At 36.5% G+C, this 14,433-nt stretch overlaps 1 protein-coding gene and 1 long non-coding RNA gene across 15 annotated transcripts in view; one reads left to right on the top strand and one right to left on the bottom strand.

The window, feature by feature from the left end:
* Il7 (interleukin 7) overlaps window positions 1–2,904 on the bottom strand; it is a 50,279-nt gene extending 47,375 nt beyond the window's left edge. The window contains exon 1 of the mRNA XM_087616519.1: window positions 2,828–2,904. The gene's annotated coding sequence lies outside the window, so the exon portion shown is untranslated. The remainder of the gene's footprint in view (window positions 1–2,827) is intronic.
* Window positions 1–14,433, top strand: part of LOC120100774 (uncharacterized) — a 65,033-nt gene that overhangs the window by 43,493 nt on the left and 7,107 nt on the right. For 7 of the 14 annotated variants that reach the window (XR_015671322.1, XR_015671320.1, XR_015671309.1 and 4 more), the window contains one exon: window positions 13,223–13,287. This is a non-coding gene — a long non-coding RNA (uncharacterized LOC120100774). Of the gene's footprint in view, window positions 1–812; window positions 891–8,613; window positions 8,784–13,202; window positions 13,288–14,433 lie in introns of those variants that run through there. The other 7 variants (XR_015671325.1, XR_015671321.1, XR_015671319.1 and 4 more) reach the window with 3 other exon arrangements.

Genomic DNA, 14,433 nt, shown 5'->3' with positions numbered 1-14,433 from the left:
CCGCACCTTAAATCAGCTGTTGCTTTTTAAACAGAAACTGAATATACAGTTTGACAAGGATGAATGTTTTATGAATTTTTGGAATGTTGATAATTAAATAAATCAAGTAATATTCCAGGCCTGATGGTGGAGACCTGTAACCCTAGCTACTTAATCAGAGGCAGGAGAATTAAAAGTTCAATTCCTGCTTTGTTGAATGAGTGAGAAGACCCTGTCTTTAAAAATGACAAAGTAAAAGTGGACTGGGGGTATAGTTAAAGGGTGGGAGCTTGCTTAATTTGCATGAACCCCATCTCTGTCTCCAGGATCACATCAAAGAAGACAGAGGTAGTTGTGGTGGTGGAGTAGTAGCAGCAGTAGTAGTAGTAGTAGTAGCAGCAGTAGTAGTAGTAGTAGCAGTAGTAGTAGTAGTGGGTGGGAATGCAGCGAGGGGAGGAAGAGAAGGATGGAGATGAGGGGTAGGGGATGATAGAGAAGAGGAGGAAGGGGGAAAAGAATGAAGAAATAAGACAATTACAAAAACGATTAACACTGTGTAATAGGAAACACTGAAGTACATTATAGGATGGTGACTTAAGACAGAAAATTATCAATGATAAGCAATGTCTTTTTAAATTTTCACACTTTACTAATATCTCTCTGTTACCCAGGCCTGCTTTGAACTGGTCCTCCCTATTAAAGTCTCTTGACTACTACCCACATGCCAACATCCATGAGGAAAATTTACTTTTTGACTAATTATATTCATTTTATCTGAATAAGTATGATGGTTATTTGTCTGTTGGTCTGTTTAACTGTCCATGCACTCTGAGATCTAAATTCTATTGTGCTGCGACCATGGATATTTTCTGAGGTTCCTATGATTTATTTTTCTAGACAAAAATATCAAGGTAGGAAATATTCTTACACACACACTCACACATACTACAGATATGTAAGGTGCATAGATGTCTTGGTCCTATGTTTTGAGAGATCCATTCTTGATCTGCTTTTATGACCAGGAACATTTTAAATTATGTTTGGACAAAGTGACTCTTCACTTTGCCCTGAGTTTCACAAGTTCAGTTGCTGGATTGACTGTGCATGCTCACTATGGATGGCAAGTCATGCTTTCAAAGTGACTTAATATTGACAGAGAAATGGGTGTGTCATTTAAAAATTCAGTATGTTGAGAAGGAAAGACTGAGGCACGATTTTAACCAGAGAGTAAGGGGAGTATAATAAGCCCATTTCACTATGGGTATCCAAGATCAATTCACAGTTCCAGTAAGAAAATAATTTCCCAGCTTATAATTCTAAATCAGTTATAAGTTTCAAGTACTTGCACAGAATTAATTTTGACCATTACTAATTGGCAATCAAACATTTATTTATGTGCTGTTTTCCTGTTGCATTTCTGAATAAACCATACGTTGACTATGGCACTGTGTGTAAATGGCATTGATCCTTTTGCCATAACCAGTACATGTTTGTTCTTCATGTCGTGTGTAAGTGATGTTCAGCCAGTTTTGTCAGGTTTTGCTAATAACACAAAGGAAGCTGAGAACCATGTTTTATAAACCCCTGTAAAAAGGTTTCACGAAGCTATTTATATTTGTGGGAGACATGTGGACGTTCAACAATAAGATTATGTAGTGCCATGGAATGAAGCCCAGGGCAGGCTGCTACTGTCTGCTTTGAGCCACTATGTGACTCAGAAAGGAATGTTTTTTTTCTGAGAATACATTAGAGATTGGCAACTCTGCTGTTGAGATATAAATGTAACGTAGCATGGATGGTTAGAGCCGTGGAAAGTAATGAAGTTATGGAAAATAATGAGGCTTAAATGCTAAAAGAGTGAAGGGGTAATGCATGTGGAGAGAGACACCTTGAGACACAAGCTTTACAGACTAGACAGGGAAGCCAAACATGTGCCCCCAATAAAGCCAATGTAGTGACAGCTAAGTAGGAAAGCCAGCACCCCAGGAAGATAGGAGGACACATTTAAAATAGTCAGTAACCGTATTTTCAAAATCCACAGAGTCTGCAAAGGAAAATGACTGAAGCACATGCTTCCTTGGATGACTTAGTCCTGAGGACAGCCATACTGATCGACTAGTGTAGATATCGGTGGGGGCAGGAAGTGGAGGGTATAAAGTTGGGTTAAATTTTCAGGATGACAAATGATGACAGGAGCGGCGCCGTGTTTCACGAGCCTATCAGGTACAATGGAAGTTTCCAGTTTTGAGAAGGATTTAAGCATATTTACAGATTTAATGACAAACTTCAGTTCTGAAGTGGTGGGAAGAACGGAACCAAGAAGCTAAAACAACCTGCCTTTTTTCCCCTTATATTCTTTTCAGTTCAATCTCACCTTTTTATAATTCTCGATAATCAGAAACTGCTATGTATCAATATTTTTTTACTCTGAATTATTCCTTGCACACTCACTTATACGCTGCTGGACTAAGCTTTGCTTGGTCTAGGACTGTTCTTTTACATTTGAGAGAAAACCCCTGTAGAATAGGAAGTTTGTTTTACTTGACTCTTTTGTGCACTGATGAATATATGTCTGGCAGTCACGACTTTTAAAATATATACTAGAGTTGGGAAGGGACAGCGCTTTAAATCTCTGCCTTTTTTAGATGACCAGTCAGAGACGTTGTTCCTACAACAAAGTCTTCATGAAAAGACTTTGAAGAAAATGGAAAACATTTTGCCTAAATTTTTTGGTAGCTTACTTCTGTGTTATCTGATTATTACTTGAAGACACCAGTTGTTACTTTGCACTCTTGGACAGCAGTAACTCTTCCAGTCTGTCTAGAATTTTATGTAGTCAAAAGATTACCTTCTGAGTCAGACTATATACAGTTATGTCCTGTGAGAAAATAGAGACATCAACGTGAACAAGTCTTGACTTGCTTTGATCATAGAGAATCAGAACTCCTAGTAAAGCTATGCCGATATCCCAGAATGTTACAATCCCAACTGTGGGCTGGCAACTAAATACCTAAGCTTCTGGTAATATTGTCAGTTCTTACATTTGGCAGAAAATTAAATATTTTCTGATATGGAAAACTCCCAAATTTAAGTAATTTATTGTCACATTAGAGGGTTACTTTGTTTTTCTTCTCCTCCCAGTAAATCAGGTTTATCCCAGCGTATTTGTTATTGCTTTAGGTTCTTGGGATAATTATTAACTCATATAGGATGTGGAATGATGACATCTATTACAATAATGACATTAAAAAGTAGCCTGAAGGATACTGTATCTCCCTGAGTTCCTAGATATGACCATTACACCATGATATGTGTCAGTTACCTGGCATCCTCACTGCCATGAAAGTAACAACAACAACAACAACAACAACAACAACAACAACAACAACACAACAACAACAACACAACAACAACACACAAACACACACACACACACAGGAAATACTAAGTGATTAAGGTTTTTGTGACAGATAATGATTTTTGTAGACAAGAATGGGGTATTACATAGTGCTGGAAGATTGCATCCTATGAAAAGCAGTTGTTTACTTTGATTTCTTCTATATCTTTGATCAATTAGCAGTTCTATTGATACATAGAAATTTCTAACCATGTCTCTCTCTTTTGTGACCTCTTCCTCCCCCCCACGTGTGTGTATGTGTGTATGAGTGTGATTTGCCCTCTTTAAAATGTTACCTTTAAACTTCAAACTTCAATTTAGGGCTGCTGAGATGGCCTAGCATCCAAAATTCTTGATAGGAAAATGTAGTGACCCATGAGAAAGCTGGTAGTGTGCCCCTTGCCCAACATTCCTGTGACAAGAAGGGAGCCAGAGACAGGAGAATTCTTTGAAATACCCGGGCAAACTAGACTGGCATGTGTACTCCAGGATACAACGAGATCCTGTCTCAGAAAAAGTACAAGACAGGCATTGACACATTGCCATCATTGGCTAATGACCTCTGACCTCCACATGCAATGACCACACCCATACACACACATGCATGCATGTACATGCACACACATCAAAATAAAATTTAAATAAACTTTAATTTGTGTTTCAAAAGTGATATCCCTTTGATGGTAATTCTAAACTACACAAGATTATTAAATTTCTAAAGCAAATTTTATGGAATTGATGCCTTTAACAAATTCAAATATTTTGTTAGCTTCCTATTTGATTTCTGTGAGCTTTTCTATACACATCCTCTCTTTTATTTACCTGGCCATGTGACCTAAAAGGAGACCAAAACAATAAAAGGCAAATAAATCAAATATTATTGTGCACACAGGTTTACTGGCCATTCAAGAATAATTCTGCAGCCAAAAACTACAGATATTTGCAGGCAGTGACAGTCATTTTCCAAAACCTAACTGCAACCCAACCAAGCAAAGAGAAACAGCACAATTAAAGGATTGTCAATAACTTAAAAAGCCAAGTGTAAAAAGTTCTTAGAATCTAGAAAACAGTTATCAGTCTCATCAAATTCTTAGGTTTTTTTTTTCTTTTTTTTTTTTTTTTGCTGTTATTCCAAGCTGTGCAGGAGCCACAGTGTTCTTTTATAACTTCAATATTGCTGGACTCTTAACCCCAAAGCTCTCATCTTGATGACCTTGATTATACTTAGTACAATTCTTTTCTATTTTTAAATAAGATTTGTGGTGATTTTTAAGCCACCAGAGATAAACTTTATTGCCAAAGAAGCAAACTTTAGTGGCTTTCTTCTGCCCAGTTCACTTCTTCAAGTGTAGAGCTAATTCAATACAACATATCAGTAAATAGAATTTACTGGGGCTTCCCTGTGGATAAAAAGGCAGCTCGAACTGTACATATTTCCAAAGGACCCTGTTCCCAAGGCTCTGGGTCTCTTCCACTTCCACCGAGGTGTACCAGTAGTCTCTCTGCACTTGCCTGTGTCGGTAGTGCATAGCAATAAAGTCCAACCGGCAAACACACACACTAGTGGTGCTTACCTTCCATTTGCCGGTGGAATTCCTTGACAAATATAATGTTTTTACCACTCTGAGTGTACTATGATGATATGAGGGAATTTAGTCATCCTGTGTTTTATTTAGCAGGGTCATGTGTCTGCTTGGAAATCGTCATGATTAACCTACCACTCTGCTTCTCCTTCCCATCCTTTCTTAGAGTTCAACACAGTTAACCCAATGACACTATGTGCTGTGCAATATTCTACGTATTCAACTACAACAACATACAACAATCAAAAATAAATCCTAGTTAATCATATTCTTTTATGGATTATACACTGCAACAAAACTTAACTGCATAGTTGAGGTTGATGCTATCTTTTCATTTATAGATTAAGTAATTTTAAAGGACAAAAATATCAAAAATGCTCAGCAAAATTTCTATGGATGCCCCATGACTTAGAATTCCAGGTTTCATTTTTTACATTACACTATTTAAAAAGTTAAACTTTAACTACCTTGGTTGTAGTAATTATGCTGGTAGCATACAGTCCATTTGTCCTTATGTAGAAAGCCTGTATGCATGGAGATATTAACCCAAAGAAGATCACATTATGCATAATTGTTCCACAGTCTTCTGTGTTCACCTACCAATCGCCGCATTTCTTTTTGATGTTATTTTCTTTCCTCATTTCAAAGAATCTAGATAATGAAAGTGAATCCAAAGATTTGCATCACATTGGATTTTGGTTTCTTGTAGGGTTTAGTATGAGAAGCTTATGTCATATATGCCATGACTTATGTCAATATGCCTTCAGACTTAATTTCCATGAATTGATTAGTTTTATTTTTCCTTCTCTGAACATGACTTTCACTAAATTACATGTATTATATAATACACAATGACTTACTTTTACATTTGTTGATTATGCAACTTTTATAGATTGTAAATACAAATATTATTCCAAACAATAGCTTCCAAGTTCAAGTTATTGTTTAACATTTATTTCAATTGTGCTTAATATAAATTTCTTACAGCATTCTCCAAAGGACAAATGTAATATAAAATGCTATATTCTAAAGTGAATTAAATAATAACTTTTAATTTAATGGTTATTTAATCAACACGTGTTTGAACTAATTAGTTTCAATGATATTTATTTAAAATTAGTTACAGGGAAATACAAGGGACAGATGTTTTGTGGAGACTTCCCATTTTACAATTTCTGGCCTAATTAGTAAATATTTTCTTCATATTTGAATATAAATATATTTTTGTGTACTAGCCATATAATTTGTAAATGACCAATAATTTTAGTCTTTTTTTTTTTTTTCGGAGCTGGGGACCGAACCCAGGGCCTTGTGCTTCCTAGGCAAGCGCTCTACCACTGAGCTAAATCCCCAGCCCCTAATAATTTTAAAGTTAACATTTTATTACAGGTCTTTTAGTTTTAATGCAGTCTTGGAAATTCTCTTTGTGTATTCTTGTCTACATGATTGTACATGCGACATGAACAGCACATATGGCCCTTGTGTCCCTAGCTCCCCTGTTGCCATTAATGTTGCGTTCCTTTTCCTTTGCTTTTTTTTTTATAATTTTTTCTTTCCCTGCTTATTGACTATATTTCCGTTCTTCAGGGCTGTTTTTGGCCCTTTCAGATGTCATGTGATGCACACTGATGACTTTAATTGTAGCCTAACCTAGCATGCTACCTTCTGCATCTCTAAGTCAGTCATCCATGACGGTTGCCGACAGGCTATGGTGTGCTCTTCAGAACCTTCTAAGAGAACTCTCAGGCTCAATATACACAAGTATGTATGACTTCTGAGCTAGCTCTCCACAGCTTGTCCTCCCTGAGTCTGTACTCCAACTTCAATCCTCTCCCAGGTTTTAAACCTGGGAATAATAAAGGTGACCATAGCAACTGCTTGATGGTAACTATCCTTTTTCATCACCACAGCTGCCCCTGTTGGAGTTTGTGATAGATCTCTGAATATAGAACTTTTAACTAAGATGTTTTAGAAAACACTGTTGTCCTTTTGGGGTTTCCGGTTTCCTAGGCATGCCACACAACACACAAGATGCTTCATGATTTATGTCTTCTCATGACACTTAGGTGCCAAATCTTCATGTGCAGTCCTTTTAGTCAGCATGTCTAGTCTGTTTAACTATAGAATTACGGTTACATTTTTGTCTTGGGGATATTGCCATCCTTATGAAACAAGTAATTTTTCCTATCCAATACTTATCAGCTGTACTCTGCTTTGACAGTTGTCTAGATGTCATATCCTGGAGACCTAGACCTTTATTTTGCTAAGTGATAACGTTGAGCATTTGTCTTGCATTAGGTATCTGATGCCAATCTGTTGACTAGATGCATGGTATTGGCTGCTGCACAAGCCATATTATTAGGCTTTCACAGTTTTCAAAATCAGACACCCATCTTGTTTGTGGTTGAACTTACAGTGGACACTCAGAATCTCAGGAAGACTATCACCTATCATATTAAAAATGGATACATTCATTAATTCTGGTATCGTCGGCTGGAAGCTCATGTATAGATAATGTGGAACATCTCTCCCCTCAGTAACTTAAAATCATGGACTCTATCTTTAAATCACATTGAATATGTGATTTATTAGAAACCAAAGTATTAACAAACATATAAATCTATGTCTAAAATATAGTTCTAACTTTAAGGGATAGGTCCTTCCATGGGTTTAATATCTAATTGATTTTTTACTTGGGATGGATAATGATATACACGATATTCTTTTAAAAGTTATGTGTAGGTAGATTTAAAATTAACCTTTGTGTGTGTGTGTGTGTGTGTGTGTGTGTGTGTGTGTGTGTGTGTGTGTGTGTGTATAAGTTCTGTGTTCTATAACAAAATTAGATGAGCTAACATAGACCTAATAATAGAAGATATTTAAACATGAAAGACCATTAATATGTTGCCTTTAAGGATTATCAACTTCAATGTTTTCATTTGCATTGTAAAGGTAGTTTTTCTCATTTTATGCTCCTATTCTTTCTAAAGAATACAAAAGACATATCCTGTTGAGGCAAGCATATCTAGAAAGCATTCCAGAGTGGCCTGGTTTTACTTGGAACACTGACTTATGGAAGCTATTCAGTTTCAGCAATGTTTATGATTACTAGTGGTTTCTAGGTGGCCCTGTAAATACAGTTTTGCAAGTGCCTTGGCAGACAGAAGGTTGTGTTGCAAAAATTGCATCTATAAAACATGATTTATAAACTACTTTCACAGTTGCTTTGATGGTGATTTTGAGGTTCATGTTGGAAATTATAAATAAAAATAATCTCTCAATCTAAATTGTGGATGAGAAGTTGGTAATTTTCAAGCTACATTAATTGATTAATAGATATAGGTTCTAATTAATCTGTTTATATTCCCTCCATTGCCCAATATACTTTAAATACTTTGAAAATATCTCATGCCACTCATACTGCAGTCACCCTGTCTGGGTAACATGACCAGAGAAAAACTTTTCTAAAACTGGAGATATATATTGTGATTATCATAATGAATGAAAAGCGGTATGAGTCTCTGTGCGTATCAACCATTAATATAAATACTAAAATTATCTTGCCATGCTGTGGGCTCGTTTCTTAATGACATTTCTTCAAGATTCCCTTATAAATGTTTGGATCTATTAAATACTCAGGCATCTATTTTTCAGAATGTTTTTTGAGGGTCAAAGATGGCTCTGTGAATGAAGGTGCTTGCTGACAAATTTGACAGCCCAAATTCAATCCCTGTGACGCCCATAGTAAGCACAGAGAAACAAGTCTCACAAACTGTCCTCTGACCTACACATGCATACCACTCATGGCATGCACACACATTCATGTAAGTAAATATAATACATACTTAAATTAAATTTAATATATAAATATAAGTAAGTGTAATAAAATTTAAACCAGGTGTTTAAAAAACTTCTCATAAGGTAGCTTTTGGAATTTCAGCATGCTATTTTTAAAATTCTTGTGATTTAATAATGGGCTTCATTCTTGAAAAACAATAAATAAAGCAGAGCCAGTAATTCTCCAAAAATTGGTGAGTTCTAGTTGGAGAAGTCACAAGTCCAAATGAGCCCAGCAGCGAGTTAGGTGGGATGAAGGGAGGCTTCAGCCTGCTGGGGACTACATAGCTACAGAACTCAGGGCTGGGCTGAGGCAGGCTGGATGCCAACAGACATCACTAGGCTTTCTAGTCTTGCAGGTGAAGTGAGAGTTTGCATAGTTTACTGGAATTTCCCATGTTTAAATGATGCCTCTGTTTTTCTGAGTTCTTAACTTTAAAATCTTTGCTTTATAATAATTCCCTTCCCTAACGTAAGCCTTATTCTAACCCTTCATAAATTAGAATTCTCTATCCCAAGAATCTTCCTGACTAATTTATATCTAGTGTAATGCAAAGAGTGAGTGCGGTGAAAAATGCCATGTGGCCTTCCTCTACACACAGTTTCCCCTTGGTACTCTGCCATGCTTACCCCACCATAGCATTTGTCTGCATTTGACACATCACGGTTTACTTGGGTATTTTCTTTTCTTGCCACTATAATATTAATAGCATGAGACTTTTTAGTTCCCACTGATGTAGCGTCAATTTCTAGAAACCAAATACACTCTTGACATTTAGTCATGCAAATGGGTGTTCTACAGGTAACCAGTTACAGAGAGGAAATGGCTGAAGAATTACGCATATTTAACCTTGTCAAGAAAAAAGTATAATAATAATGAAACCCAGTTTGTTTGTTTTGTCTACAAGAAGTGATTCTGTGTGTATCTCCTTAATTCTGTTCTCAGACATATCCTATTTTTGAAAGCCAGCCATACTGTGATTAATTCTACCTCCTCAAATCAGGAAGTGACACAAATATCCTATCACTTGTGAGCACACCCCAGGACATGAGAGGTGTTAGAAATTGGCCAAAGGAAGAAATCTGTAGTATTTGAAATAGCTTATCACACAGAGAGTATTCAGTCCACATTAGATTTTACTCTTCTGAAATAATGTATCATAAACACTTACAGGCATTTATTTTGTTTTGTAATCATGACTGTTTTTGAACCTATAGCTCAATATGTTTTAAGTTATTTCTTAAATTTCATTCGGTATTACAATACTCTATTACAATCTATCTGATGTCCACCCCTGAGATGCTAGACTCTCTCTTGTATCCCCCAAGTCTCTTACCCTCTTCACCACATTTTCCATTTGCTTTGTCTGTCTTCCATTCTACTGCCTACTAATGTTTCTATTACATTATTAATTTGTTTGCTTTTAGTGTGTGTATGTTCACGTGTGTGCATTTTTATTGACTGAGCATTCATTTTATAAATGTAAACTCCATTTGTGGTAAATCGTGAAGTGTTTGTGGATGTGATTCTCTGCTTAATTTCTCATGCCTTTTGTTACCCTGTGGTCTGATAGTGATTATAACTACAACGTGTGCTAGATATGCATCTTAAACTTAGTTTGTAAAAAAAATTGGAGTTCTAGTGTGAAGGATACCTTCCTCTGGAGGGGGCAGTTCATTTACTTTTATCTAAGTAACTTGTAGTACTTCCAGTTGGGGACCATCTTAACACGAGTTTTTTGACTTTATATTTCACAGATCATCCACTTATGAAAACTAAGGTAAAATTCTAAGGAAGGATTGGTTCATTGTTATAACTTACTATGAAGAGACCAAATGTTATTCTCTCAGGTTAAAACAGTGAATGTTTGGTGTATTCTTCTTTTGTAGGAACCAGACTTTAACTCTAGCTTTATAGCCCCATGACATCAAAAAGTATTGCGCTCAAGGGCTGGGGATTTAGCTCAGTGGTAGAGCACTTACCTAGGAAGCACAAGGCCCCGGGTTCGGTCCCCAGCTCCGAAAAAAAGAACCAAAAAAAAAAGTATTGCGCTCATCCTCAGAGACTGTGTTAGCATTGGGCCTACCTGCCTGAGATCTTGTTTTCTCTGATAATTATGTTTTCATTTGCTCAGAGGTACATTCATGAATTTTCCTTTGTTTCTTTATTTTCACTCAATTAGAAGTTTGTTATGAATTCCTAGTGTTACACCAAGACATACTGATTTATATTTTGAGAGTTTCCTTAAGATCTTATCATTTTCCTCTCATTTGCAATGTGCATTTGATTATAGACTTTTATGTTGCCACTGTTTTTCCTTAGGTTTTCTTAAGTCATTGGCTGTGGTTTTCTAGCACACACTTAATATTATAGAGATGTCTATTCCATAGTGGGATTTGGAGGAGGAAGAGCAGGAGAACACAGGACCTCATGAAACTGGGGGTCAGGATATAACTTATATCCCTAACTGGACAAAGCAATACAAAACACAAGTCTAAGTTCAACCGGGTAGATAATGAACTCAGACTAGGAGTAAAGAAGTCACAGTGTTTCCGTGACTTTTCATACTGATGGATGTTTTCTTCTTATTTCTGAAGAAACTGATATGTGGAGACAGTAAATAATCCACTAAAGGCACTAAAGACAAGGTTATTTTACTGTGTGAACTCAGGCTATGCTCTGAGCTCCTACCTATACTTTCTCAGTGAGGATGCTAATTAGGCAGAAGAAGAAAAAAGAAGAAAGGCAAAAAATAGCAACATAGATTTGAAGCAACTACATAAGGACAACAGGGTGATTGAGAGAAAGAGAGAATGAAAGGAAGAGAGAATGAAAGGAAGAAAAAATTTTCTGCAAAAGACGATACTGACAGTCTCTTTGTAAAATGGGATAAGAGTGACACATAGCCTGTTGGTATTTGAAAGAGAAAAGATATGCTGTCAAAGATGGTTCACTTATAGGAGGCGGCATCTATGAGAACCTCTCATCTCAGTAACTGAAAGAGATCCACAGTATCAAATAAAATAAAATAATAAAATAAAATAAAATCAGTTACTACTCAAGTGGAGATGCTCTTGGTGGTGTGTTGTAAAGCCAGAGAAAGCGCTTTTGCAAATTGTACAACGTACAATATTAACTTCTACCATTTATATTTGATGAATTAAGTTGGTTTATGTTGGGAAGTTGCTGTGGGCATGTATCATGGTTGGTCCCTGGAAAAGTGCCTTCAGATCACTTCAAATTTCCTAACAAAGTAGGAAATCCCAGTAGAGACCAACAGCCAGAGGATGGGACGGGTTAGAGGCAGTTCTGGGAACTGCCATCTAGGAGCATGGGTAAATGATTCATCATGCACAAGGAATGCTGAGTGGGTGTAAAGAAGCCTTTCTAGCAATGTCACCTCCAGCCTACTCAGCACTCTAGAGCTTGTGAAAAACTCACTCGTCTGAGGTCCTGCCTGCCTGCTCCCTGCTCCCTGCCTCTGCTTCTGAAGACTCCAGTAGTTACTGTCCCCTTTACCAATTAAACTTCACTGATTGCACCTTGGAACCGATCTCTATTTTTGCCTCTCTTTGCCCTGAATGTGACTGTGAGAAAGAATACATACTTCCGTTCTAATATGTTGTGTTCTGCACTCTCTTCTTCTCTAGTAGATTGTACTTCATAAATTAGTTCATTATTGCACTAATAATTAATTTTGATGGCGGAAGCTAAGTTCAAATTTATAGGAAAGTTAAGCTTTGTTTAAAAACAAGCCCACTTGTTTCTGAACCAAGCTTGTAGATTAAGGTTATAGAAACACGATTACAACTAGTGCAACTTTTGCATTAATGAAGTAATGTCTTGACCATGAAACATTTTATCCAGAAATGTTTTATGAATGAATAAGAGTGTGGGTGTTTATGGAGGTGATGGGAAATTCCCTCTTAGTCATTTCTGTTAGTATGTAGACAGAAAGGAAAATCAAAGACTAGAGCCGGGGGGAGGTTTTCTGTTTTTAGGTCTATCAGCTCAGCAAAAACACTCTATATTTGTGCCAGGACTTTCTATATCACATGACAATGATGCATTCGAGAATTTTCCAGCAAGGTGGATGGATATGTCCACTGACAGATGTACTTTCAGTCTTAGAGAATTAGAATGAGTTAGAATAATGCTTTTTTCAATGCTCTAAATCAAACTAAGTTTGATTTTTTTAAATACCTTCTTGATCAAGTTTTGCTTTAGGCTTACACTAACCTTATCAAACATCGTTCTCTTTTCCTGTGTGCTAAATGAAGTGAGCTTTCCTTTGAAGTCTGAACTTTCCTCTACCACTCTGCTATTAAATGATAGCTTTTCCCAGGTTTTCTTTTATTGTTAATTTATTGTGCAACAATTTGATTCTTAAAACATATTTAAATAGATTTTCAAATGTATAAACAGAAAAGGAAGACAACTTGTGTCAAGACAATACCTCACGGAGAACTTGAAAGAGAAAGGAATTCCCTGTAAGTAATAGTTTATATCTTATAGATTTATAATTTTCTCAACACTACCATTTTTCTTTAAAATTTTCTTCCATTCTATGAAGAACATACTTTTTCAGAAAATATGCTAAATCTGATTTGTATATTATGATTTAATGAACCTTTGTCCCTCTTAGAATAAAATCTGTGAAGTAACATGCTTTATTCCTTTAATAGAATAAATAGGTTATCTATGGGACTTTTTTCCTGGCTTGGTTGCATTCCTGAAAATTAGATATAAATTCAGTTATGCTGTACCTGGGGAATGTAGGAAAGGGATGTGGTGATACCAATCTCTATTTTTTGCCTCTTTTTGCCCTGTATGTGATTGTGAGAAGGAAAATGCAGCATATTCTAATATGTTGTGTGAGTTCTAGAATGAGTAAGTTGGCAGGCTGTAGGGAGATTGTTTGTCCTGGGTTGATCCTGGATTATTCGCCCACGCCTATGTTAGCTAGTGAGGTAAAAACCCGGGCTGAACAAATGCCCCAGGACTAGATGCTCTTGGTTTGGTGGCCTAGGTTTTCTCCTGCAAGTTGCACAACTGAGTTGTATATATTTATGAAATATTTTTACCCTAGACTATAATAATATCTTTGCCACTGCCAAGTTTGAGAATATCTTTAAAGAACCATGGATCCATGTGTGTTGCCACAAACTAGTAATCGTAACACTGAGGCACTAGGATCTACAGTTCTGGAACAAGCTAGACTACATAGAGATTCCCAATTTTATCTGCAAAACGAAACCTTGTCTTAGAAAAGAAAGTAAGAGAGAAAAAGGAGAGAGGAAGAGAGACAAAAGAGGGAGAGTGAGGGAGAGAGAGAGAAAAGAGGAGCACGAAATAGGAAAGAAAGGAGGAAGGAAAGAAGGGATGAGATCTACAGTGAGACCTAACATTTAATTTATAGTATTAATGTATATTAATAGTTATATTAAAAAGAGTAGATCTATTGAACAGACACCGACAACAGTGCTAATGAGGGCAGAAGAGTGTTGGTCCACATTTTCATGTTTACTTAGCCTGTGGCAGAGACAGCCCATGGCAAAGATCCATCTTTCTCAAGGTGCCATTCTATTCTGACCCCTTGTTGAACCACCTGTTCTGAGAATTGAAAGACTTTGCTT

Source organism: Rattus norvegicus, chromosome 2, assembly GCF_021556685.1.
Source record: "Rattus norvegicus strain SHRSP/BbbUtx chromosome 2, alternate assembly SHRSP_T2T, whole genome shotgun sequence".
NCBI lineage: Eukaryota > Metazoa > Chordata > Mammalia > Rodentia > Muridae > Rattus > Rattus norvegicus.
Note: the sequence above shows the minus strand (reverse complement) of the source record. Positions and strands in the feature narration are given on the sequence as shown.